The sequence below is a fragment of the Haemaphysalis longicornis genome, unplaced genomic scaffold, assembly GCF_048455015.1.
Source record: "Haemaphysalis longicornis isolate Haplotype H1 unplaced genomic scaffold, Haemaphysalis longicornis Haplotype H1 scaffold_1, whole genome shotgun sequence".
Lineage (NCBI taxonomy): Eukaryota > Metazoa > Arthropoda > Arachnida > Ixodida > Ixodidae > Haemaphysalis > Haemaphysalis longicornis.
The window spans coordinates 290,097,218-290,123,037 of NW_027526203.1; the positions used below are offsets into that span (position 1 = coordinate 290,097,218).

Here is a 25,820-nt window from a genome sequence, read left to right on the forward strand (position 1 = left end):
AAAGTGAATGAGATCTTTAACACTAATCCGAACTACGGGGAAGCATTCGTCGCATGTGTCGTCTAAGAGACCTACGCAAGTCTTCGCGACTCCATTGTTTCGCAAGGCTTCATTACTATGGAGGTTTCCGCTGCACGAACCTATTTTTTTTTGTAACCTATAAAGGCGTTATATTCTACGGATACATCGATTGCCTGGGTATTATCATGTGCGATCTTCTGTTTCGAGTAACATATCGAATATTCCCCTTCTCTTATGCTTGAGGTGGATGAAAATATAAGGTGTGGCTTACGTGGTTACTCACTTGGCAAACAACAAAATGGGTTCTGGTGTATCTATGAGCCGCTCTTTGATAGCTATCCACTTTCTGGTTGATTTGAATTAGGCTGAAATGTTGCAGTCTACTGGTCCGTTTACGGTTCTGACTAATTGCTCATTTAGGTTTGATTCTGCAAGCTTTCCTCGAACATATTTTTGCTATCCTTGAGCCCACGGGCAATTATTATCTCGCTACTTGCTGCTTTCCCTGTTATGGTGTCCATCATTACCCTTTCCTCCTCGTCTTGAGTTTTTTCTCGAACTGATAACGTCTACCAAATAAGCCCTGTCAATAATTTTCCCTAGCTCAGCGCTACTAAAGTGGAACCTTGCACAAAATCGTTCAGCTATAATTGGAGAGTTTCGACTGTAATCTCCCAAGAAAGCCTGTAATATCGCGTCAAATTTTCCATTGTTAATGTCTACAAAAGGCGCAGAAAATTGTCTTGTCACATATCAGACATTTCATGTGTTTGTGGATGTAGCGTGGGAACCCGACATAAATTTTAGACCCTTGTAAGCTCTCCTTATTGTGCGTTTAATCAGGACGTTTATGTTTACGAAATTTTGCATGCAAAATTAAATTGATATTTAGGTTTGTATATATTCGAAAGAAATGTAATCATGAAGAAATGTACACTTATATGATCAAAGAACCCAGCAGGGAGCGTCAGAGAATAAATACCGGGAAAAATGATCGAATATTCGGGCCAGGTGATTGCGCTAAATAGCAGGAACACAATTTTTTAAACATTCCGTCCATATAAGAAACAAGCCTTGTGTATAAGTAGTGATCGAACTCTTTAAACCATCATAAATGCCCTGAAAAAATCCTACGCGCCGTTCTTTGAATCCCGCCGACCAATTTCCCTTTGAATTTTCCTAGTTATTAAAGGCCCAATCCATCTCTCCTTATAGATCACAAACAAAAAAGGCAGTACTAACAAACACACGAGCGAAAGCTATTACTATCACTAGCACCCGATCGTCCGGTTATCATATAAATATGTGTGCATGGGCATTATGAGCACAGCGCAGTTCCGAACGAACTGTCCAGAAAGTTCGGGGGACGAAACAAAAGATTTGTAATTTCGGCGCGTCGTCTTCTTGAAAGAGGGAAGGGGAAGACTAGTCTTGTTACCACGCGCCATAGCTCCCGTCGCCCCGCGAATAGAAGTAAGAATCTAAGTTTTCTTCCCAAATAAATGTCTTCGCATTTAACGATTCATCCTTTCTCTGCGTTCTTTCATGAGCGCCGACAAAGTGCGCTGCATCGGACCAGGCTCCACCACGCTCATGGCCGGGGTCTTGCGAAAGCGCACTAGCTTAGATGAAATGTGGCACCCATTACGAGGGGACGCCTCGCTTCACTCGGCAACCAAGCTGCCCTAATCTCTGGGGGCCTGGCAAAACAATAGCGAAGGGTGTTTATTTCATTACAAGCAGCGCGCGAAGCACAAGCAAAAGAACACGGCTGGGGCAATCGAGTCTCGCTTCACCACTAGAAAGAATACTACTGCTGGTTTCTTTTTCTTCTGATATGGTTATGACGTGCAATAAGTCCGAAATAAAATACGCCCAAGTAATAATAGCGAAAACACCACAAACGAAAGAGTGGCATGTGGCTCGTGGGAGGAGGGTGCCTAGGGAGGTAGGTCAGTGTAGGATGGGGAGGGGAGGGTTATTTCAAGGGAGGCACTTGAGCTGACAAAACGTAAAAAAGAAAAGAAAAAAAACAACAACAACTCGGAAGCCCAGAAAACTGAGAAAACACCGGATCACGCAAAATGTGCAGGCGTATGCACCGTACAACGTCGATCGATAAACGTAGGGTTGAGGTCGCGCGTTTGCTTGGCGGCATGCAATCGTCATGGTAAAATTTAAGCGAACACATACATATTAGCTTCTATTGATAGGATTATGTGGATCTTCCAGAGGCCTCGAACGTCCCGATGAGTGTGCTATTCACACGTGGTGACCACCAAAGTCGCACGCCATACAAAGCGTTGATTTGGGCCTCAAGCTTATCCTTCTCATCCCTATGATATTCATTTTAAGTAGAGTGTACAGTCATCAATAGACACCATTTTTAAGTTCAGTAAAGTCACGGCTAGATACTAAAGGTTTCGCAAAGTTTTGCCGCTGTGCGAACCCCGTCGCACCACCCCATCATTGACGGCGTCCTGAGCGATTGCGCGTCTAGCCTCTTCAGGCTGCTCGGGGAAGCCGTACCGTCGTCAAGGCAAGCTGCCGTTTTCCCTTCTTGAATTCCGCTTCTCTTCTGTCGTCGTAACGAGGACGCCGCGTATAGCCCGCACTCAAGCTGCTCTGCTCAACCAACTTCACAGAGTGGAATGGCTGAAAGATCTTTTGTTTATTTTTGTTAATTACCTAAATAATTAACAAAAAATAAACAAAAGATTTTTAATACTTAGGGAGATATTTAGGAAAATATTTAAGAGGGAACAATGTCAATTTCACATCGTTCACTCGTAAACTGTTATGTAGATCTTATATGCCACAACGGAACCTTAGTGCGAATCATTCCGACCAACAACGAACATTTCACGATTGACTGGAATTACATAGGGTCTATGCTGGGACACTCCGCAATGCTAACACGACGTTTTTCTTCGAAGAATATCTCAGCGCAGATGCGCAAATATTAGCGACATTTCATGGTGCGGTTCTACAGCTATGACGTTCATTGGCGTGTGCTCTAAGAGTGTGCTCTTTGAGTCTTAGCCGTTGCAGCTGGCGTAAAATCCAAGCCGGTAATAGTAGCTGATGTGCTAACGAAACTAACGCTCCTGTGCGCCTGCAAGAATAGTCATCTCCTGTCTTCTGCACTATACATGCACGCACGCACGCACGCACGCACGCGCGCGCGCACACACACACACGCACGCACGCACGCACGCACGCACGCGCACGCGCATGCACGCACGCACGCACGCAGACGCACACACGCACACACGCAGACGCACGCACGCACACACGCAGACGCACACACGCACACACGCAGACGCACACACGCACACACGCGCGCGCGCACGCGCGCACGCACGCACGCACGCACGCACGCACGCACGCACGCACGCACACACACACACACACACACACACGCACACGCACACGCACACGCACACGCACACGCACGCACGCACACGCACGCACGCACGCACGCACGCACGCACGCACGCAGACGCAGACGCAGACGCAGACGCAGACGCAGACGCAGACGCACACACATGCACGCGTGTACTCAAGTATTCGAATAGGGGCTAACTGCGTGGAGAAGTGACGGTCGAGAAGGTCAGGGAGAGTAAAGGAGACGATGTGCCTTTTTTTGTGAAACGAACATTGAACAGTTAAGTGACCCAGATTAATGCCGAAGATGAAGCGGCTCGGTTCGAATTTGCGTACTCGACGTCGGACTACGCGCCTAATGTTCCACGTTTAACTATGGCGGTGGTCATTCTCTTGTTAATTTTTTGGCGCATTTTCTGCATGGGGATGTATCCTGCGCTCGAGGGTTGTACTGCGTAGCCTCTCATACAATGCACTAAAAAAGATCGCCTTCTTTTAAACCCATGGTCGTGACTGCAAAGGTTTCGACATGCAAGAGTTGTTCATTGGCCAGAAATCCTCGTATTGTGTACTTGCATCGGCAAAGATTACCGTAACAGGTCTCCTCACTACGAACGTCGATAATCATGACTGAATAAATGAGCGATGGGTTCATTAAACGTGAAATGCTTCTGATATGATACTGGCACCACCAAAGATTATGCTACAGCTCTGACGAAACATCAGCGGAGGTTTTTGGCGCCAGCGATAGCGGTTCTGAAGGCCAACAAACACGGTTCAGAATCAGTTCTTAAATTGCGCAAACGCTCTGCATTGTGCCTAAAGCAAACCAGATAATTAATCAGCGAACACTTCGTTCATGCAGCCGGTCGTGCATAGCAGTTCCCAAATTTAAAGAAATTCGTGCCGACCTGAAATAGACCTCCGGATAGCTAAATCGGGATAAGCCCAGGACACTAGCGAGAAAATTTACTGCGCTCATGGGGTGCACCCGTGTACCGTTTTCTGCCACTCATATTTACCACGGCAGTAACTGAGCGAACAGCTGTACTGTCAAAAGTGAAGTAGATGCGGCTGCTCCTGGATCTGCGTTTTCCGAGCCGATTTTATGGAGACCGGCATGGTGAGGATTGTGATTTTTTGAGTTCAATCTCCTTCGGACGGAAGACATGAAAGTATGCATCCTTTTTTTTTATCCCTCATCTGTTGGGCTCTTTTTGTATTTCTTAAATGTCACCCCAACTTGCCCAAATATCCACCGCCACGATATCGTTTCACGCGCTCCGATGAGCATAATGAAATGAGACATTGCACGGAAATTTAGACGAAGGATTTTTTTAGATATAAATAAAGTGGGCGAGGTAGGACAAAGGGAAATTATAAAATAAGCAGAAGAAGGGTATAGCAGAAGGCAGGGTGCCAAATAAGAAATGCCAAAACAAAAAGGCAAAACCTGCACAAGGGACACGAAGCGTTGGCGCCCGACGTGTTAGAGCATTTCGGGAACCTGAAAAAAGAACATTCCAGTAATCATTTCTTTGAAACTTCACACCGGAGATATTTGCGGTGAACGTTTAGAACTTTAGACCCGCTCCATAATCAATACGGAAGGTCCCCAGAAAGTAACACAGCAGCTCAGCTTCCCGGCTGAAGCAATACTGCCAGGAACTTTCAACAAAGGTCGCCGGTTACAAGGGGGTCGTGCATATTCTTCCCACCCTGTTTTTGTCTGTTGCCACTTCCATGTTTTCATATTCGAAGTTTGGCCTACAAGCTAGTACCGCTAATTCTGCTTGCCTATTTCACACTCTGAGATTATGAACAGTGTAGCAAACCATGCTGCTGTGAATGCCCATAGGTAGCTTCATTGTGAGCCAGTGCTCCGATGACGATGATGCGCTGAAAGACAACGAAGGAGCGATGAAAAAGAGCTGGCCCCGACGCGGCGATCCTGTTGACAGCGGCCGGATGGTAGCGTCTGGAGGAACAAAGGCACTGGGGTCTTTGATCTCCGATGAAGGGGGTACGATTTCTTAACCGTCTCACAAGAACAAGACGTGCATGGTCTTCAGTCAGCACCTCGAGACACTTGATCTAAAATGAACAAGCGCATCAAAGTGACGCTCAGCTTTGGCGTTCAAGCATGCACCGCAGGGGTAAAGGCATCAGGTGTCCATACAAACTGCTGGCTTCTGAAGAATGGTGCCGCGCTGCTCATTACGGAATACAGCCGCTTTTTTTGCGGTAACGTTAGTAACAAAGCCTGCCATAACTGGTGAAGACACGTGGGGTAAGCAGGCATTTCATGCGTATACTTTCGGCTACAGCGGTATTCTCTTCGTAGCTAAAATACCGGGAACTTTCAGCGGCCGCTTGCAATATAAACAATGTCGCTGGGGTGCACACTGAAATGGGAAATATGACCTGGCACGTGCCTCCGAGCCAGTTCAGGTATCAGTTGAAGAGGTAGATAAATGGCCTTACATTCTTCGACCTCCCGTGGGGTAACATTATTTTGTCGACGGCACGTCGACCTTATCGAGCTCACAAATAAGGTAGAGGTGTGCGGAGGCCACGTCACCCGATACCGCTAGTCCTGTACTGAGCTAGTTGCCACATGCCTTTTGTATACTTCACTTACAGTTCAACCTCAATATCGCCTCGACACCACTGCATCACCGAATAAATATTGCGAAAGTGTTAATTGACTGGGCAAATTGGAAATCCGGCGTCGCCGGTGTCGTAACCGAGAGGTGGCAGAAAAAAAAGGCATACGGCGCAAAGAGGATAAAAAAAAAACGGAGTTGAAAAAAAATCGGGTGAATTTGAGTCTGTATGGTAATCGAACCCCGGGCCTTTCAGAATACAAGACGAACCCACATCTTCAATGCCCCTACGACTTCATGGCTCTAGCCGACTGAAGGGGGACCTAGGGAATGCGGTGTGGCCTTCCACTGAACGTGTGGGTAAATGCAGAGGTCAGCCCAAGCTTCATTCCCGCTAATAACCCCTTTGCTGGGAGCTGTGAACACGGATATATGGCAGCCTGATGTTAATAGAGCCATCATGCGCCATTTCCCTGCAATCGTACGGCGCTGCCACAACAGGGGGCGTGCGAGCAGGGCGAGGGGGGGGTATGTGCCCAACGATGCGCGCTGAGCTCTGACATCGTCAACGGGTACCCGCAGCTTAGCGTACTACGAGCTTGACGTTGCTTAACGATCGTCAGGCTCAGCGTTACGGTTCCGTAATGTTAAGCCTAGATATAGGCGTGACAAGAGACATTGGTCAAGGCTCTCAGTACAGCAGCAAAGAGGCCGCAAAGGAAACATGATTGTGATGATAATGAAGGAAAACCTTTTGCAATTGGACACTAAGGCTTTCGCATTCGCTACATCATAAGGAGTGCTCAGGCGCCCTCATAATATTTCTCCATACTTAGCACAACACTTTTGGTAGCTATAAAAAAAGCTATCACAATGGCGTAAGTACGAGTAGTTCATGTACTTAGTAACAACAAGCAATATTATATTTTGTGGGAATTCAGAGATACTCATTAAAAGGGGTTTGAGCCAGCCAAAGGAGGTTTTTCGGGCCTGAGCGTCAAATGCACGAATCTGCATTAGAGTCGTTCATTTTCTGAACATCTCGTATACCTTGCTTATTAATTGAATATTTTGGTTATCTACTCGTGCCCTCATAAAATACAGCGTATATTAATTCCAATAAATAAAAGATGACAGAAAAAAAATGAAGTTTACAAGTCATCTTTATTTTTTTGGTTCTGACTTGTATATGCACACACCACCGATATGACACAATTAGAGCCTAATACAGCTATATTTTGTGGTTACATCAGCAAACACTCATTCATTTTCATTCTAACGCCCCGCGAATAAATGTAGTTTTATTATATAACTTATGCAATTCCTATAAATTGAAGACGAATGAAATGTCTTGTACACCGGGTAGAGACAGTGCACTGCATTTGGGCTGCAAGAAAAAAAAAAAATCACCCGTAAAGAGAGGCAAGGGCATTTTTCGAAGACTTACTTGCGACTGCGCTGGGCAGTTTAGGCCATATTATGAATTGTTTGACTACAGTATTAAACAATGCCGTGGTTTAGCTTACCCACAACTCCCTCGACTCACCAAACCATGCCGCCGACGATGAAATTTTGGCGAATAGCGAAGCCAAGCATACAATTTGGCTCAAAAGTTCTGTCCGCGCTGTGGGATTACGCAAGGCAAGCGGGCTTTCTGCACTGCGCAGTCCCACAGCGCAGACCGCATTTTTTAGTAAAATTATATTATCGTCGCTTTCATTCCTGGCATTTCCTTTACTAGGAGAATGAATTGGTCAATGCAGTGAATTGTGGGCAAGCAGAAACTCGCGAGGTTGCCTTAAAATGCATTTAGTGGAAGTATATACCTTTAGTTTATCCATAATGGTGGTAGATAAGAACGGTGATAGATAAGAAAGATAAGAAAGAAAGAAAGAAAGAAAGGTAAGATAGATAAGAAAGAAAGATAGATAAGAAAGAATGGTGATAGATAAGAAAGCGTGGCCGCCCTCCAACCAGATTTTTGATGTGTTTTCTTCCTATGTCTGACTTCATTGTTATGATCGACTTCTCTTTTGTTCACGCACAGGCTCTACAGGCTAAGCATGTAAACAACCCGCCGAATCTAGACCCGCAGACTTGCAAGTGCGTTATATTAGACGATGTCACCAAACCGAAGGGGATAATGGTGCGAAGTAAACCGAACTTTTGAACACACTTTTGTCAACAGATTTTAGCGCGAAACATTCCCCACGCAGGAAGAAAAAGGTCAAGGACAAGAGCCTGTACTTGTCCTTCATGTCCTACATACCAAATCTTTCGCGCTTACAAGTGTTGATCATGGAGTACCCACACGTAAAGACACTTTTGTCGTTTCAAATGTTTGTAAATAGCATGCAAATCTTAGAAAACGGCCTACGCATTGTACGCTTTGGGCGATTTCACAATGTTTACAACTCACTTCAGTGCCCCTTTAGGTGTGGAACAAACTAAATCGCGAAAGCACTATCGGTTAAGACGGGAATCGATTTTTGCATAAAGTTTGCGATAAAGGCGGATTTAGATATAACCTTGGCATCGAAATTGGTTCTTGAGATCCTATTACAATTCTCTCTTCGTAAATACGCGTCAAACGAACACGATATTTAAGGGGGGGAAAGCAAAGAAAGAAAATGGTAGCTGCTCTTGTCGCCAAGACCCAATTTTCCGGTGAAGCTGTGTGTTGATTGACTAATTAGTTTATCAGGTATATAAACACCGACTTTAACAAGAATTTTGCGACTCTTTTTATTCCCTGTCTACTTCCGATTACAATTGTTCCGCTCTCATAGCTGCTTTGTTGCCCTGCGCTGTACTCGTCGGGAGGGTCATAATTGAAAGCGCCATCTCTTCCAGCTGTCACTTCATGAGTGCCATTGAAAATTTGCATTATCTCTATCGCCAAAAATAAACCTTCTTGGACCACTATAGAGTCCTTGCAGTGCTCCTCCAATGTGCTTGCGGTGGTCTTCGCGCTACAGAATGGGTAGAATGACAGGCGGGGCCATGTAGGTTACGAGCACAAGGACTGAAACATCTTGGCTCTCAGCGAACTTTACATTTGTAATCGTCAGCTTGGGCTTAGCTGCCGTCGCCAACCTCACGTCCATGTTTAAAAGTATAAAAGTATAGTATAGTATAAAAGTATAAGTATTGTAAAAAAATGGCCGCGTATCTGCTCCTTTCGTTGCAAATGCCGTCAAAAGACGACAGTCTTTATCGGCTTTTGCGAAGTAAATGCCTCCCTTCGCTTTCCCGCTCACCTCTCATGTTGTTCCTCTTGCGTCGCGCTCCTCCCAAGGTAAAGACGCCAAAGGTTCGCTTAAATCATTTTAAGCTTCCCGCGTTCCACTGCTCCAAACCGGGTGTCTCGATGCAAACGCTGCCGTACGGCGAAGACGCCCGTTAATCGAGGCGCCCTACTTCAACGTTTATAGAACAGCGTTTCCCGACTCCACGTGCGTTTCAAGGAGAACCTGGAACCTATCTAGTGGAACCTTGCGTAACTGTTGCCGTTTGATTTCTTAAAAAGGCGCCAGAAGCTATAGTGGCGCGGGCGACAGCAGGCGACGGCGGAGTGAATTCTTTTTCTGCAGTTCATGAAGTATTTAATTTCGCAAAAGTGAAGAATGTTTGATTTTTTATAAAGGAACACTGCAAATATAACTTCTGTATTGATTTGTTGTCTCATATTTGCGTAATGTCTTGTTCTTCTTAAACAATGTTGACAAGTATGAACATTACACCGTACATAGATGGGTAGATTTAGCTGTGACTATATAAGACTATTGCGCAGGCATTGTTTTGCTTTGGCCGGGTGGCTGAATCGAGTCACAGACAGACAGACAGACAGACATACCGACAGACCAAAATTTCTGGGTGTACGTAGCCCAAGAAAGACTATCGTCTTTAAAATATAGTAAAGTATAGGAAAAGTGTAGCATTAAAAGTTGCATTTTGATGCGCTCCGGCTGCACGTGTGCCCGTGTGGACATTGTTTGAATCTCCCCCTGTCTCCGACGCACTAGCAAGGATTTTATCACAGGATCCGTATGTACAGTTTCGCAGTGACACGTACATTTCATCGCAGCCCATGTACCCCTAATGAAGATAGCGCAAGACTGACCCATTCATCACTACAACTCCCTTCCCAATAAAACTAATCTAGTAACAATTCATTTCGTTCCTAATCATCATATTTTGTTCTTGCACAAGCGTTCCACTCACAACTATAAAAATTGTTCTTGCATTTGGAAATGAAGTACATTCGCATTAAATTCATTAACAGCAGAGCTGCTTAACCTTTCAGTTCCGCGGTCGAGCGTTATCAGAAAAAAATGCCACGAAAAAATACCGAACGCACGTGAACGTGCGCCTCGTGAGGCGCGGCCGGCGTCGGCCAGCTCGACATTCGAGATCACTCTGCCCAGGGTTCGTGGCGGCACCTCTCGCGTGCTGTTCTGCTCGCCAGTTCACGTGCGTTCGCACCTGAAGTGGGGTGCACAGACACCGAGTTTGCGCTACAGACGCCGAGTTCGCGAAGCCGGTTGCCGCGGGTTCTAGCGCGTCGCGGTCCACTTTGGGAGAGATGTGAAAGCCTGCGGTCAAAGCGATCCGGGCCTGCCAGACAAGGAGAACTTTCAGAGGAAAGTTCAGAAATCCATGTGAGGTGCAACAGCCGTGTCTCCGGCCAAGGGAGGAGGGCTACCAGCTCTGCCGTTTTTCCAGCCTTGCACCAAGACTGCACGCTGCGCCAATTTTTTTTCTTGCAATACTCGGACCGCAGCATTCGAATTTATTGGTATGAAGCATGACGCGGCCCGTATGTTGAAACGCCCGTCCATATGATACGCGCAAGCCACTGCGGTGGCTCATTGCATGGGTAAGGAGTCGTGCTGCTGAGCCCATGGACGCGAGTTCGGTTGACGGCCGCGGCGGCTGGTTTTCAGATGCAGGCGGACAGCGAAAACGCCTGTGTGTGGAGATTTAGGCGCACGTTAAAGAGCCCCAGGCAATCAAAATTATTCCGAAGCCCTTTACTATGACGCGCCAAACCCCCAAAATTTGGAAAATGATGCACGCAAAGCACCATAAAATAATATTCTGTGCAATCGCAACGGTTTGGCTACCCTAGGCTAAATGCGGTGTCAGACGCTTTAGCATGAATGGCATTGCGATTCCACAGGGGCCTTGGAAACCGGCTGTCGAATGGTATGTAATATGATAGTGCATGGTCTCTGAAGGGAACTATAAGCAGCGTCTTCAAACGGTGGCCCCAATTCGTGAGGTTATTTGATTTGATTTTACCATAAAAACAATAAACAAAATTAACGACGTCCAGAAGGATGATATTTCGATTACAACGTTAGCGCGGATACTCTACTTTCCACCGGCCTGATTAATGAGCCCGGTGCAGAAATATGGAAGATCTTCAATGACGTTTTACTGCGAAGCAGAATACCTATAACCAGCCAAGGAAATTTTCGTATCCGCGTGAGCAGAAAACTCCCAGGCTATTACAGGCTACAGAAACATACCAGGCTACTACCAGAGTCCTTACTACTGACTAATTGCTACACCCAGGCGACACAAAAAAACTACTGTCACCGCCAGGAATCGAATCTGGGCCCGCATAGAGAAACGTACCGAGAGCCCGTCGTTTTGCCGACTAAGCTACGCACACCCGTCGAGACGGAGAGACAGATGGTGGTTTGGATATAGTGTCTGGGGAGGAGGAGGGAGCTTTTTGGAGGCTACCATTGAAACAAGAGAGAGGGGGAGGCAGTGAGAGAGATGACGCCATAGTCGCGCGTGCGGCCATCCTCCTCAACATTCAATAGATGCTCCTCTCCGTTTTCTTTTGCCGACGCGGCTGCGTTCGGGACGCCGCCCGCGCGAATCCCAGGTAACGGCTGGCAGAGTGTCTGGTTTCACTCTCTGTAGAGTCACCAGTGTGAATTCAAGTGACGCCGCATGGGTAATTGTTGTGGGTGTTCCTTACAGCTTCACAGTCCATCGACCTTCACAGCGTAGATTGGCGCCATTTTTAATGAAAATAAACAAAACCCCGTTGGTATTTCGCTAATACATCAAACTTCCCAAGGTAACAGCAAGTAATGATTTTTGGAGGTGTATGGAGGTAGGAAACAGCCGGGAAAAGCAATGGGTGGGAATATAAAATGGCGGACAGTGTCCCAGACTGCTTTCACTAATTTCAATGGTACACAGGGACGAGGAGGGAGGAGATTGTGCAAAACTGGTTAGAAGTTAGTGGAAAGGGTATTAACGACAATTGGCCCGGCATTTCGAAATCGAATATGTTCAGTTGTGCAGGAATTTCACAGGTGGTAAGCATGCCCGAATTCGTAGACGTATGGCAGAATTTGCTGTTTTAAAGGGGAAAGAGCCACTATCTTAGACGGACTTATTGGGAGCGAAAATATGACGTGTAAGTTGGAGTGCGGTTAACTTGAGAGGCCAAAAAATAGTATTTGTGCAACTGTTTTATGATGGTTCGTTGTTCTTCAAAATCCTATTTACCATACAAATGAGTCCAGTTCGTTCCGGGAACGGTGGCGGGAGAAGGAGACACCGCCAAATGGGCTGTCTTGTTTCGTGGATTGCAGCAGGTCCGAGTACCCTTGTGATGGCGACAGCGAGCGTGCTGTTGATGAAGGATGTTCTACAGTTGGCGGATTTTCTTATCTGGTAACTTTTTTGACAAACGATGTCGACATTTTTAAAATTTTCCCGCTATATTTATGTTTGTAAGTGTAAAAAGTACAGTTCATGAACAATGTGACTGAGTGGCAGGATGATGCTCTCGAGTTCTGCTTTGCTATTGGTGGTATCTGGTGGAAATGAGTGAAGGTAGTTGACGTTAAGCACCGCTACCTGACATGCCACAAGGAAGCTTGATTCTATTTTGAATGCGCCAGTGTACGCGATGGATGCGCCAGAGTGGCAAGAGCCCTTCTTTTATTGCCTTGCAGATTTACGATTTTTTGTTGTTGAGGACCTGGTTTAGAATCAGTTAAGGATAGTATGTCATGGTGATAATTTACAGGAATGTCGAGAAGGACAATGCGTAGGAATGTTATGAATCTCAGGAATAATATGGCCAACGGCTTCAAAAATGTGCCGTCCAAAATGCGGTAGGCGGTCACTGAGCGTGTGAACGAAGCAGGGAATTCGCCCTATCTCCTTAGGTAGGCAGGCGTGTTGCTGCAGTTGTAGAGGTGATGTGTCATTGCGTATGCGGGTAGGCCGGTGAGGAGACATAGACATTTTTTTTATAAAGTATTCTATCAAATTCTCGCTATTTTCAAATATTGAGCTAAGGATATGCTCACATGACGTGAAAGGAGTATAGAGTGAGTCAGGTGTGTAAGATCATGTCTTTATGACCTGACTGACCTGCCTTGGAGTGTTTGACAATGCAGAAAATTCGTCTAACTTGAATATTAGAATACCAAACTCCAACCCCCTTTTCGTTGTAGTTTCTTATTTTCTCAGTCGTACCATACCAACCAGCCAAAGATTTACCTTCGATACGTTTGTTTTGAATCTGTTAGTGACCCAAGTAGAAGCCTGGTGTTCTAGACAAACGTGTAAGGCTAATTAATACTCTAATAGATGGCTTTCAAGGTTGAGTTGATTATACTTGCTTCAATGAGAAAAGATCACTAGTTGTTTGAGTTGTAAAGTTAGAACGTCACAACTCCGTTAATTGTGAAGTTAATTGTGACGAAACCCAATGTACTCAGATTTTTCAAGTGGGAAAGACATACCCAAATCCCAAAAAGAAAAATTGGTCACAGCGTTCATGCCTTGTTGAAGCATATATTCTTGTTCCCCTACCCAGCCTCTGCAAAACCGCTGTGTTATATCACCTCCGAAGATAATGAAGCGCAAATCAGATATATTGGCGATATATAAAGGAAGGCACAACATCGTAAATTAAGGAGCAAATGAGATAAGATGGCAGCTTGTGGGACGCCGATGTGACAAAGTCGGGTTGGGGGGTGGGGCTTGGTTACGTTTTTTACCGCATTTTCGGACGTGCGATTAAATAAAAACTTGTATGCACATTTTTATTCGCCATTCCATTTTTTGAGTGAAAGAGTTTGCTGCAACACTTGCCTAAAACCCATCCTGTGTGCGAAGCCAACATGAGCGACAGAATGCCGAGCCCGCACGAAAGAAAAGGGCGCGTCTTTCTTTCTGGCAGGAACTTTCCTGACACCGTACTGCGCCACCTCGTTCGGCTGTATCTGCTCGCTTCTGTATGTGTAGCGTATGTGTGGTGTTGGTGTTGGTGTACGCACGCATAAAGTAGAAACATCGATTGATTGTGGGGCAAACCGCCATTTTGAATCTTGTCAAACCTGAAAATCTAGCGTCGGTTCACGTTAACTGTGAAAATTTAGTGTCGCTTCGCTTCGTTTACTTACAGACCTGTTCCATTTAGCTATCTGAATTGTCGCTTTACTCACGCATCTTTAGCGTTTTAATCGGCATCTAGAGAGCGAGAGAGGGAGTAAGGGAGCGAGGGAGGGAGAGGGGCTCTTGAACATGAATTGGTGAGGTCAGTCCTGCAAGCGGCAGGGCTTGCTAGACCAGACGGGGGTGACTACTGGGATGTGGCGTGGATGTTGGACATTGCTGGAAAAGCAGCCAGAGGGCAAACAAAAACATTGAAAATGAGATGCAAGGATATTCTGTAAGGAAAGTCCGGAAAGAAATAAAATCTGAAAAGGAAATCGTAAAGGTAAACACAGAATGAAAATATCAAAGGGGAAGAACCACAAACCACAAAAAAAGGACATCACAGCGCGAACGAGTAAAACCTCGTTAATTCTGCCTCCGTGTAATTCGGAAATTCGCGAAATACGGCGTTCCTACTCCCTCCCTTAAAAATGTACATTGCCCTATGACCGATGAGCTTCGTTATTTCGGCGGAAATTTACGCCCGCAACGCTTGGTCGTGACCAACACCTCCGAAATTCAGGTTGCTGACTACGTTGCCATTGATGATGGCGTTGTTTTCGCCGGCCAGTTAAGTGAGTATTACATCATGAACGATGCCCTTGGTGTGGCGGATGAGGCGCCCGCATGGGGACGCGTAAGATGTTATACACCCAGTGAATCGTGTGCAAAAGCTGCGGATGCTCTTGCTGTCCTGGGAGGATTCTGCCATGATGCTCCATGCAATACTCTTGCTCGGCACGGATTGTTGCATGGCTGAAAACTTTGAAACTACCACAACCGACTTCTCAAAGTAAAAAGTAGGCATAAAGGAACTGTAAGTGTGGTGTTCTTGTCTTCATTCGATAATTCCTCACTCGAATAATTTGTAGATTTTTTGTACTCCCTAGAGATCCGAAATAACGAGATTTCACTGCATCTTGATTAGCTTGCCCCTAAAAAGATCTTCCTAATTCAGAGTCCCCTAGGAAGCGAAGCAAACTGTTTTTTCTAGCTCACAAAATAACGGAATTTATTAAGAATGTTCTCTTGCTCTTCCTTGAAGTCGACCTGAGTACGGTGTTTTCGTATTTTAGCGGTCTACATATACGCCTTCCCGTGAGTAGTGGGGGAAATTGCTGTGCTGCTCCGCCTTCGAAGACCAGCTGCGGCTGCTAAAGAGAGCCGTAGCAGCGGACAAATCTCAAGCAGTCATTTACTAATAAACACAGCCCTAACTGTTGATTATAATGAACGTGTATTCTCTGTCTTTCACTCTCTTTCAAGCAATTCTAGGCCGTCAAACCAAATATTTTGCACTAATTTTTAATCAGCTTATGAATGCGTTTGTTCATTGATTGATTGATCGATTGATTGAGTGAGTGAGTGAGTGAGTGAGTGAGTGAGTGAGTGAGTGAGTGAGTGAGTGAGTGAGTGAGTGAGTGAGTGAGTGAGTGAGTGAGTGAGTGAGTGAGTGAGTGAGTGAGTGAGTGAGTGAGTGAGTAAATGAATGAGTTACTGACTGACTGACTGACTAACTGACTTATTTATTTATTGATCGATTTCTGAATTACTTGATCGAACGACTTATTTATTAATTGAATGAAGAAATGTTTATAGCCAACACACGCCAGACAGCCGTTAGATACGGCATTATACTGGTTACTAAGCTATCGCTGTGGTTTACTTCAGCGTCAGTGACCTTCTTTTGATGTTATAGCGCAGAATTTGCCCGTTTTCTTAATTTATCGCACTTTAAAGGCTCTCTCTTGACCGTGTGGGCCTCACCCGTGTGATGCAGTGCAGGCTGCCAAGGTGCCACCATGAGTTCGAGCGAGTCAAGCCGTACACGGCAGCGGCGGCCCTCGCCACGAGTGTGCAGTCACTCTGAGAAGACGAAGGGGCGCCTCACAACTGGATGTAATTCCGTGTTTTCCACCGTACAACAACCAGTACATGGTGGTATGGCACTCCTAGCCTTGGGGCAGAGAGGGGGGCACCTGCCGACCGTACGCGTCAAGCCACAAAGCCCGACCATGCAGGACAAGTAATCAGCAGCTGTTGTTCCATGGGCGTGAGCCACCGAAGCGCTGCGGGTGATGGACCCCGGATAGGACCGGAACCGACCCCGTACCAGATCAACCAATAACAACTCATATCACCTGCGCGAGCAGGAAGCGCGAAGCCAGAGGGTGCATGCAAATCCGACTCGCGTTACGTAGCCGACCTCACGCTGGTGAGAAAACGGCGGCCGCTCAAGCCGAAGCGACCGAGCTGCGTGCATGGTACCTGGACGGAATCGGGGCCCGGCCGTCTCTCCCGGGTCCGACCCGCGGGCCCGCCCGCCGCGAGCGAGCCTTCTGGCGGGGCCATACGTCACGCCCCACGTGGCCCACGGACCGGCACGCATTGGTCAACCCGTACCCCCTTTAAAGGGGAGAGGGCGCGAGGGCTATCCTCGCCCCTCTGGGAGAGGAGATCATGGGCTATGGCCCGCGTGATGGGAGCAGTCCCATTAATATCCCCGCAATCACGAGGTGTTTTCTTCTTTTCCCCGACAAAAATGACGTACAAATAGGTTGCTTTGAGATAATCTGGAAACGCCACGAGCCAACCAAATTTTAAAATTTATTTGAACCAATTGGAAGTACCATTATACGAGCGAATTTTCATGACCGGCTGCATTTCCTACTGGTTTTCAACAATATCAATTGTTCGAGAAGAATACACGCGCAGCCCCCCCTCCTTCTCAATACGCACACACGCACTGACGCGCAGACACGTACGCCCACGCACACACACGCGCGTACACGCGCAGTTGTGTGAGTTTTGTACATTGTTTTGACCCAGGCTTGAGCCAACCAGCATTGTCGCGTAATCTTCCTGGGGTAGACACGCACGGTACAGTGAGCCGTACACCCAACAGAGATTAATCTACGAGCATTGGTTCGCTGCAACCCACCTCAAGTTGCGCTAGGAGCATTCTGATTGCGGTAAGAAAGAAGAGATTATTGTGAGGCCTCCAAAGCGGTAATCAGCGAATTCTATAGAAGCAGTCAATGCACTGGAAATGTGATAGCGTTCTGGAAAGTTTCACCGACCAAACGATATTGGGCCATCATCTATTGCGAGGGAACAACAAAAAATACGAGGAAGGTGACCGCGCTCATGTAACTTTCTGGATGATTGCGTGTTTTCAGTAGAAACTTGAGCCCCGGCTTATCTCGGAATTGAGCTCGGCAGCCAGCGAAATGGCCGTAAAGCTAGAAAAACAACGGCTACGTGGGCAATGGAAAGGGACATTGGCAAGGCTGCAAAAAACGATTTGAGCCCGCGAGCGAGTGCTCAAGAGGCCCCTTCCTCTTGACGGGTGCTGGAGGCATCCGAGACGTTGATGACTTCGAAGACGATGCTTCTGATCGCCGCCATAGAAGAAGAACTGTGAAAGGTCAAGTACAGAAATATAAACTGGGCGTTCGTCTAAACAGTAGACGCAAGTGACCTACGTTAAGAATATCTGCAGGAAAAGCATGATAACAGGTCTTCTTCGTTCCATAAATCACCTGGCAAATTTTTAGTGTAGGAGCGGACGGAAACATGCATAAAGAAACTTTTCCTGTCAAAATCCCTCCAGCAACCCTTGAAAGAGCCCTCCACCTCTCCCACGTTATTTTCCCGGATACCAACCTAATGCAGGCCGCATGAGTACTGTTAGCATTAGGAACTAACTGTTCTTAGGTGCAAGCATAACCGGAACAGATCAGACAGAAAGACCGATTAAAGCCCCACACTTCTTCACTATCACGGGGCGGAAGGAGAAAAGCTGAAAAAAAATGTATTTGGCTGAGCGCTAAGATAACGTACACGCTGCCGGCTGGGAGGATAAATCACTAAGGGAAACACTTAATCATCCTTATCGTGATGCCGCTGGGAAGAAGGGGATTTTCTTTTAATAATACGGGGCACGCAGCGTTTCCACGCACGCCAAAACAACAAAAAAAGAAAGGATCCTGTTCGCGTCGCGATACAATGCCGAATCATATTTCGAAACCAGTCAACTTATCCTCTTGAGAAATTTACTGAGCGTTATGAACGCCGTCTTACTGTTATAATAGCCGAGTTCTCGGTGGCGGAATATAGTTGTTTCATTAAGATAAGTTCCAAACGATACGTTCACCACTAAAACGTTAGATGTGAAAAATTAAATTCATCGAGGACTTATTTTGTCATTTTTTGTCAAGGTGACATTCTGGCACCGCCCTTTTAATGGAAACTCAGAAGACAAATGTGAGACCACAAACATAACACCTAATATTCATTCCTGCCGACCCAACCCACCACCCTACCAGACTAGCTTTTTTATTTAAAAAAAAGATAAGACTACTTTCGTGTTCTAAATACTTTGTTTATGGGATCATGCTAAGTCCATTATTTCTCTTTAAAACGGAGCGCGATCGATACTTTGCGTTTCTGGCATTCAAAGGGGCGCCCGAGTTTGTAACCATGCTTCTTTGACCAAATAACTAAGAATTGTAAATAAGCTCTTAAGAATTGTAAATCACGATTACGATGTCAAGACACGTAATAAAGAAACCAGGATAGCTTTTATTTTACTCCTTCGTTGCCTTGTGTTTTCAATTTTTAATGTAGCTGCCAACGCACGCGAACACAGAATAACTTTTTCAATATTAACATTGCAAGAAAATGGCCTTTTACTGCGAAGTGGGTAGCCACAACCTACATGAGGGCCGGGATAGAGCCCTAAAAGGATTGGTCGAGGTATCCGCGTCATATATTGGCTTAACCGCGTTTAGAGTACCGTGAATTATCGTTTATTTCTCTCATTTCAAGCAGAGCGGAGCAATATTGCAGCACCGGCAAATGTTACAGTTTATTACCACGTGACCCACATGCAAGACTGCTTGGCTTGACCTTATCCAGGAAGCATCGGCACCCCCCACTACAGAAATGTGCAGCGCAAAAAGAGCGCCGCATTGCAACCGAAATTCAAGTCTATTCTGACGTGCCCAGCTGAATAAAATCTCGGCTACTTTTCAAAAGCAATCTGACATCAAGGTTGTTCTCAATTTTTCTTTACAAATATGTGCATTGTAGTGAGAGCTCCGCCTCTTTTCCGCAAACGAGTGCAGACGCATTCAGGGAAGCGGTGCGAAAAGAGAATCGCATAATTTTCGAAGTACGAATAAAAACACCTCTAACGCCACCGCCTAAACGAAACTTGGCACGGCTATAGATTCATAAGACCAACCAAATGCAGTCTAATTTCTCTCAGCTGAAAGCCACACCAACTCCTCGCAAAGCATAACGTCGGCGTGAAATTCGCTGGCAGCTCGCGCGTGGTACATCTTCTAATCTCGCTTGAGGACTGTACTTGGGTTTTCGCACTTCCCTTTAAAAACGATTAGTTAAAACGCACTATGAAACTTTGAAGCAAGTTTTTGTAGTCGGCCATTAAAACACAAAGAAATTTTAAATGATGGCGAAATGAATCATTATGGTGGAATCATATTGTAATTCAGAATTACTTTTTATGAGTACCTATAGAGAGGAATTTTATTTTTGTCAAAGATCTTCGTTTCAATTAACAGTAACACTTTGGTACCCGGATTTCATGCCTGAAAATATTTTAGTGAAGATTTCGGGCTTAACATAACTTTAATACATATTGCTATCGGTGGGGGGGGGGGGGGGTACCCCCTTTTAACCAAAACCGAATGACCGTATCCCCATATTAACGCTTTACTGAACCTGCTGCGGTTATCTAGAGTGTGGGGGCTTCGGCCAAATCAAACTGTTAGTGCGTAAATTCCAGAACATTATCTCGCGTAAGGCATCGTTGCCTGGCACGGATAGCGCCGGTGTTTTTGTTCTGTTTTGTTTCCTCTAGACGTTAAAATGAAGCAATCATTGCACTTGTAGGGACTGTTGGGATGCTGGCAGCGGTAATCTACAAGGACTGACGCGGGCTGTGAAAGACGGGCTTTGTGTAATCATACTTGTACGGACCGCTCCATTGATACTTAAGATTAGTATGTCGTCTCCGAACCGCTCATTTTAGGTGCACTAGCGCTGAAAACAAGCGCCATGCGCTCAGTGCACCTGGTTACCGTAAATGTCGCAACGATAGGACTAAGTTTGCTTCCTTTATAAAACATCGCCAGGTTGAAATTTTTCTTTGCCCCAGGTGTGTAACTGACTTATGTTCACACACCTCAGAAGGAGTCGCCACGTATCGGACCAAACCTGATCTGTCGCACTTGTACCCGCCCCTGGGATGGAAAGCGCGCACGCGCGCTTTGATGCACGAACGTGCGCAGTCACGTAGCCACAAAGCGGAAGAGCGAACTCACCGAGGAAGGCCCAGGAACGCCAACTCCGCCGCTGCCGCTCGTCTTGGCGACCCGGTGGGCCGTCCTGCGCAACGCAGAGAGAAAAAAGGCGCAAAGTTGCGCTGACAACCGAAACAAAACGAAGTATCTGGACCCTGTAGTACGAGCGAGCCTAAACACGCCATCAACCTTCCAGAGGGGAAGAAATTAATAAAGAGAACTCGAACATTGCTGCTACGACTGTTGCGTTGAACTCAGAAAATGCGATCTAAAGCCATCGTGCGGCAAGGAAAGCGCGCCCGTGTTCTGTCAGGCGCAACTCCAAACTAACGCTCAAGTTTATGGAACAATGCGTAGTTCCCCTTAAACACCTTAGAGATAAGTAGAAACGTTGCGTCGAGTAAGGTAGGCGCGCGCAGGAGCAGTGGAGACAAAGAGTATTACTTGACGGGCAGTAAGGGCACACGGGCAGACGGGAACAGCAAGCCTTGAGCCTTTTTACCACGCCGCCTATGGACGAAGCCTTGCGGGCTGATACACTCGAACAGTCTCAACACCGAGTTTCTCTGTCGCGAAAGAGAGCAGTGCACGTTTGTGCAAAGTAGCCTAGCAGGAAGTCGCGAACGGTTGCGCAAGCGGTTGCGCTTATAGCGACGGAACAACTTTCCAATTCCAGAATTCGGGGCGAACTTGTATAGACAGCGGGGAAAACAAAGACAGTGCCGTTTCTCGGAGAAGTACACGACCAGAGGTAGAGAACGAGGACAAGCGAATTCGTTCGTTAATGCTGCAAAATTGCAAAGAACAGTACTGGTGTGCAGTAGTTTTATGAAACACTTCCATACGTTTTTTTAGCAGAAAGGTTGGCGCATAATATAAATTGCGGTAACTTTAGATTGGCTACAATCTCCAAGCTTAGCATTTTACTTTTATGCGACAGCAAGAGGTAGCCAAATATTTATCGCCCTAAAATTGCATTTGGCTACAATCTCCAAGCTTAGCATTTTACTTTTATGCGACAGCAAGAGGTAGCCAAATATTTATCGCCCTAAAATTGCATATCTCTAAACTCTGTGCATTCATCATCGTCATCATCGTCGTCGTCGTCGTCGTCGTCGTCACCATCAAAATAATAATAAGTATCATCATCATCCCCATCATCATGATTATGATAATCCTGATGAAGAGACAGTCCGAGTTCGCTGCCCGAGAACTGTATGCCAGCAGGCTCAGTAGCAATATGTCATTTAACACGACGAGATACACTCAACGGCAATTATAAATAACAGTGCCTACTTCGAAGGGAAGAGCTGACGTCCATTTGAAATGCAGACGTACAGCTACAAAGAAAAGCTACACAGCTTTCTGTAGAAGACCAGGACGAATTTTTCATCCTAGACGAGGATGAAGTTTTCTTCACCTGCGAAGTTTCCGAGAAATCTGCGTAGCTTTTCGATGTAACTGTACAGCTTCATTTTAGGTGGTGTCAAATTTTCTCATCGCAGAAACTTAGGGAGCGTGAGGGTTCCGAACGAAGAACGGGGATGGAGTTATACGTGCCAGGGGCGGCAGAAGGCGATCATCTTTCGACGAGATTTGCATCCACGCGGATGCAAATCTCGTCGCACATCTCGTCGCAAATCTCGCAGCAGATACACGGCAAATATTGGGGCGGTACTTTCGCTGCGGAATCATTCTTCGTAGACGAAATAATCGCGGAATATATCTCAGCAACTACACTGTTTATGACCCAGAGGTCGATTTAGGCCGACCGAACGGTCCAAATGCTAATATCAATGCCCAGCTTCATACATGTCAACATTTTCTAACGCAAAGTAAATCTTTGGCACAGATGAGGTCAAGCGTTAGAGCATGCTATACGTCACTGGGAGATGCTTTGATTAAAATTAGGCGGTTCATCCGTTTAACGAAGCCGTACGTTTGATTCACAAAAGCCGCTGCCTGCCGACCGTCTCAGCGTTCAGAAGTGCTCCGGGGCGCGATCCCTCGACAGTTGGTCCCTCGCTCACAATGCAGCGCTGCGGACAGGATGTTGCCGCCACGTATAAAACTTCAACAGCCTTATCCAGATTGATAAACTTTCTGAAATCGAAGCACAAAGAACAAGGTCCACAGAAAGCATGTTCTTGCAGGTGCATGGGGTAACCGGGAAAAGTATGTAAATTTTAGCAGCAGCTTACTCCGGAATGGTGGTTGTCGGCCGCCTGCCAGCTTTAAAAAAGGGAGCAGGGAGGTGTGGCTGCAGAAAATATTGGCAAGTTTCGTCCTTGTGCAGGAGTTACAAAAAGAAATTGAACCACGGCTTTCCGTTCGATATACTTCGTAAGCGTGCGAAGTTTCCTTAGGCGTATTACTTTTGAATGGCATTTAGTGGCAATTTGAAGTTTTCTTTGGCAGCGAACACCGACGTTCTCTCGGGGCGGGGCTCGGGAGATCAACTAGGAGATCACCTCCGGAGATCAAATCAACCAGTACCGGAATAAACACTCACTTTTTTCCGGCAAAACGAATAAACGACTTCTTCCTGCGCCTACCATCAACGTGATGCTGCGAACATATGCACATCGTCGCTGTGACGTCACAATGGTCTCAGATGGACGGACTACGACTGGCCTTTCTCGGACTGATGTCGCCCAGGGCACCCTTCATGCAGTGCAGCATGAGCCAGTAGATATTCGTGAGGAGGTGCTAACCATGCTTCCGCAATAACGCTCCATTGCACAAACTAGCCTAACATGGCCAGATTAGCTGAGTTTCCTTTTGGAACCGAGAAAGGCGTGGGCAAATTTTTCTCCCTGGCGTTTTGTGCCTGGAAAGAACACGCCAGCTCCCACACGCACAGATGCCGAATGAAAGCGCGGTACTAATTTCCGCCAGCTGCGGTTGCCTAAGGTCGATTCCCCGAGGAACGGGCGTGTTTGTATTTCGCCGCCGTCTAGATACAGCCGACGCCTCGGGGAGCCGGCCTTTATCCACGGCACCAGAGCGGACGCCGAGGCGCTTACGTTTGCGCATTCCGTGCCCGCAGAGATTGACGCGCGTGCACGTCTCGCCGCGGCACTATACTGGGGGCGTCATTTTGCCCCAAGCACCTGGCGCACCATCTTCTCATTTATACGCAGCTTTGGGGTCAGGGGTCATGTAGCGACTCAAGCAGCGCCCGCGTCTATCCCAAGAACCTCCGTTAGGCTGGGAGAATTGCCGGCGCAATGGTGCGGGAACGTTTCTGCCCGGGGGCAATTGCGTTCACGCGGCTCTCTGTCAGCGGCAGAAGAACTGAAAAGAGGTCCCAGGCGAGTCGGCAACATGCCAGGGTTGAGCCATGGCTGAGCAGCGTCATAGCGAAGTTTTTAATCTCTCTGGCGCAGGAGTTTTTTTTCACGCTCTCTTGGCGACCGATATTAGCGCGCAGCCCCGCGCAAGGAGCCCGACAGGGGCGGGAGCAGGCGTAGCACGCTGCGCTTTATATACGCCTCCATGGAAACAACTTTGCCGCAGGCACCCTGCACGCTTGATGAGCCAACTTTGTTTGCGGGTGCTAAGTGCGGCCTCCCCGCAGCGAAGCAGGTGGTTACAGGCTATGACAGGGCAAGCGGTGGCCGTGGGGGGGGGGGGGGGGGGGGGGGGCACCGCAGCGGCTGTCAGGAACAAGGCACCCATTTCACGAAGTACTGCGGGTGTAAACCAAGCCTATGATGCGGTTTAACTCCAGTTGTATGAATACGTATCTGAGGATTGATGCGCTCAGTGCGCTAGACCGCAGCCTCGGGACAAGCGCTGCCTTTAACCTGAGATGTTTCACGCAAGTTCTTTGTTTCGGCCGGCTCCATACACCAGCATGAAAAAAAACAGAGTCCAGATAGCAGATTAAAAAAAAATCTATAACAGGGTGGCGACGCCATTTCCGCTGTGGCTCAACAAACAATAACCAGGAAAAGAGGCCTAGAATGAGAAAAGAAATTATACAAGGAATCTAAAAGCGGTGTGTACGTCTGTCAACGGACTAAACCCATACGAGCAGCAGCAAGGGCGCTTGGGCCGTTTATTCTACTAGATTGAGTGGAACAGCAGCAGGTATATAAAGCAGGAAATAAGCAAAGAACAGTGAACGTTTCAAACATAATAGTCTTCTGAGATACGCGGTACTAAAATCAATGATACGCTTTCTTAAAGCAGCAAGCTAAAATGGAATGCAAAGGTACTTAGCACCGCTACTGTGCCGCGAACTCTTTTTCTGTTTGTAGCTGCAGATTAGAACGCCTCAAGCATTTGAGATGTATCGTTTGCAAAAGCCAGTGTCGTGACTTAGCTAAGAGGCACAGCTGTGCGCCTTGCAGTTGAAGCAGGCTTTGAGGAAAAAGGGCTTCCAGACAGCCGCCGCCACCATGAGCATCTTTCAGCTACGTTTGCAGCAAAGAGAGTGATGACGAAAAACAGACCTCAGTGTGACCATATACCGTTGAACCCTATTCTTCACAACGAAAGCGGCGAGCTAGCTCAGATTGAAGGCAAGGTGTCATGTAGCTGCTTCGTATGTTTCATTTATTGGTTATCCTAATTCCGCTGTACTCCTGCAAAATATTCAGTCCTTCTTTTCTTGCAGTCATTGTGGCTTGTAATTAAGAAGGAATAGAAATCCATCAAACGTCGCTACTTGCAATAATTATTGCCATTTCAATAGCGACTATGTGGCTTTCAGAAAATGTCAATATGTTGTTGTGAAGCTTGAAAGACCACTAAATGGTGGTGCCTTCTATATGGATTGAAAATATGCTGCGGATAAAAGCTGGCATTCTGTTAACGTTGAGTGAATTTGGAAAACCTCCCAAGTTGTAGGTAGAGCAAGTGAAATTGTGTGCTGCGCTCCATACCTCGTCCTTGAATGATTCCTTTGAATTAGAAGGATGATCAGTGGCTTGATCGAACAGCCTTTTTCTTTAAAGATATAGAATTGCGTTATTCTGCATTAACT

General features: G+C 46.6%; 1 protein-coding gene across 3 annotated transcripts in view; it reads right to left on the reverse strand.

Moving 5' to 3' along the window:
• The window catches only part of LOC144147865 (tachykinin-like peptides receptor 99D), an 892,456-nt gene that overhangs the window by 272,738 nt on the left and 593,898 nt on the right, over positions 1-25,820 (reverse strand). For all 3 annotated transcript variants that reach the window (XM_077679594.1, XM_077679592.1, XM_077679593.1), the window contains one exon: positions 20,849-20,912. The gene's annotated coding sequence lies outside the window, so the exon portion shown is untranslated. The remainder of the gene's footprint in view (positions 1-20,848; positions 20,913-25,820) is intronic.